General features: G+C 47.8%; 1 pseudogene; it reads right to left on the bottom strand.

Annotated features, from left to right (window-relative positions):
• Nucleotides 1–408: 408 nt before the first annotated feature.
• On the bottom strand, nucleotides 409–2,505 carry LOC115937684 (histone H2B type W-T pseudogene; annotated as a pseudogene).
• Between the last annotated feature and the right edge of the window lie 132 nt (nucleotides 2,506–2,637).

Raw genomic sequence — 2,637 nt, 5'->3', positions numbered from 1 at the left:
ATGGCTCTGAAAAGAATTTTTGGGTTCAAAAATTTAGTGCCTCATGTAAATGGCAATTTCTAACGACAACCCACGGGGATTAACTGGCACTTCATTTTATGGTAGCATTCCTTGAGTACTTATGCAGCAAGGCTCCCACCCCTTTTCATATCCGTTTGCCATTATCTCTCGTCTAACGGGCTCAAGAAAAGGTTGGATTGCTCTAGTTTACCTATTTTTTGTCTCACTGTTTGGCTCAGAGTGACACCTTTCACAGGTTTCTACATTCAAATCAAAGGTTAGTTAGAATTTATTCTAAAAGTTCACATGGAACACACAGCACACATGAAGAAATAGTGGGTTTTCCTGCAACTTGTAACAGATTTCAAAGGATTGAAGGCCCCACCCCTACCCTCGCCAGTGTGTTCTTCCTTCACAGATATATAGGAAGCTAGAAGTCAATTAAATGGAAAGCACTTGGATAATCACCAACTACTTTGAAATTCAGCATGTACCTAAAGGAAAAGGAGACAAAGAAAGGAAAAAAACCCATGCACCAAGACGAAAAACACAATGAGCATTAGAGTGCATTACCATTACCCTAAGTCTTCCTATCCATCAAATCACTTGAGGTAGAAGAAGGATTCACCTTAGTTCTCTTAATTGCCAAACAGCCTCCTCTTATTTTGATGCAAAACGATAGGGACAGGTCCCACTGTGACATCTGCGTGTTTACACTTCAACCACCCTGGTTAAAAGGAAGAGCTTCAACAGAAACCCACAGGCACACGGACAATCACACCACCTTCCCCCCCAATCACCACGCTGCATGACATAGGAAGGCTGTTATTGGTTCAGCCCTGGTCACCCCACCACCCTTTGGGCCAATGGCCGTGGATCCTGCGCTGCCAGTTTCTTATTGGCTGCTGCTAGCAGAGGCTGGGAGCACAGCTGCTCTCATTGGATGACCCCGTCATCCAGGCATAACTGCAGTGCAGGAAGCCTTTTGTGTCAAAACGAAAGATGATAGGCTACCAAGGCACAAAATCAGATAAATTTGAATGAAGTAAAGTATGGCTTTCTTTTTTTAATTTAATTTAATTAATTAATTAATTTATTTATTTTTATTTTATTGTGTTTCGTTAGTCACCTAAAGTAGGCCTTTCACAAGGTCGGGAGCTTGAGTAGGGCATGATTCTGGATAGTTTGAGTTTTCTGCATGGTGTTTGGGTCTTCTTTCATGTATTTCATTGAATTAGGATGAGGGGATACGTTGAGGGATTGTGAATGGGGTTACTGTGAGTTTTGTATCTGCTACAGCGCTTCACTTGTTGCTATATCAACACACTCGAAAATTCTCTAGACGATACTACTCTACACAAGTGGGAGAAGGAGAATACAAAAGGCAAGTAAAATTATTGTGGCCCCAGCTGTGACGGACTCCCAAAGACGCTGACCTGAAGGAATGGGCCACTTAGGAAAGTGATAAATTGCGACATGGTCAAGGAAAATCATAACAGACTGCAGCACACACATATATTAAAGTGGACTTGCTCACGGTAAAGGAGTTTGAAGAACGGACAGAATGGCACAGGTCCAAACGCTAGAGTAGGTGGCACTCTGGAGAGTTACAGGTCTCTTTGTGCCAAGTGAGGTGGCTCTGAAAAGAGCCTTTGGTTTGCGAGGTGGTCAGGTGGTCCGGGGGCAGCTCATTTCCTTGCGTTGAACCTGATGACGGCCTTGGTGGCCTCAGACACGGCGTGCTTGCCAATCTCCCCAGGCAGCAGCAGGCGCACGGCTGTCTGGATCTCCCTGGAGGTGATGGTGGAGCGCTTGGTGGTGCGGACCAGGTGAGAGGCCTCGCTGGTGATGCGCTCGAAGATGTCCTTGACGAACGAATCCATGACGCTCACGGCCTCCTGCGAGAGGCTCAGGCCGTCGTGAACATTCCTCAGAACCCTGGGGAAGTAGGTGGCGAAACTGTCGGGGCAGCGGCGGCGGCCACGGCGGCGGCCTCCGCGCCTCGGCTCCTTCTGCTTCGGGCTCTTCGGGTCCGCTGCCGTGGGCTCCTCGGTGCCGAGGCTTTCCTCAGAAGAGGTCTCACAGCCAGGTTCAGCCATGTGGGGCTTGCCTTCCCGACAGCTCAGAAGGAAGGGCACTGGCGGCAGCTTGAGCAGCGCAGGCCCATTTATAGTCGCTTCATTTCCTGACGTCACCGGCAAGTCCTATCTGATTGGACAACATGCAAAACCAAGAAGCGGGTCACTGAGCCAGGTCCTGTCAGATCTGACTGCTTGCCCTCGAGCTTGATGTCTCTTCAGTCAGAGTCGGAATCAGGCGTCCTCTAATTTTCTTGTGACGGCCTCCAGAAAAAAGTTCAAACATTCCGTGTAAAGATGTAGTTTACCTCCAGATGTCGGGTCACGATCTCAGGGTTGTGAAATACAGAGCAACTTCAGGCTCTGTGCTGAGCTTGGACCCCGCTTGGGAATCTCTCCCTCTCCCCCTGCCCATCCCCGTACTCCCCTCCCTCTCTCTCTGATTCTCTTTAAAAAAAAAATTTCATATTGGAAATCTGGAGGAAATGACACCTTTACAAGGAATATTTGAACATTTTTCTGGAGGCCGTCACAAGAAAATTAGAGGACGCCTGATTCC

The sequence above is a fragment of the Leptonychotes weddellii genome, unplaced genomic scaffold, assembly GCF_054177405.1.
Source record: "Leptonychotes weddellii isolate Sample4059 unplaced genomic scaffold, ASM5417740v2 HiC_scaffold_20607, whole genome shotgun sequence".
Taxonomy (NCBI): domain Eukaryota; kingdom Metazoa; phylum Chordata; class Mammalia; order Carnivora; family Phocidae; genus Leptonychotes; species Leptonychotes weddellii.
Note: the sequence above shows the minus strand (reverse complement) of the source record. Positions and strands in the feature narration are given on the sequence as shown.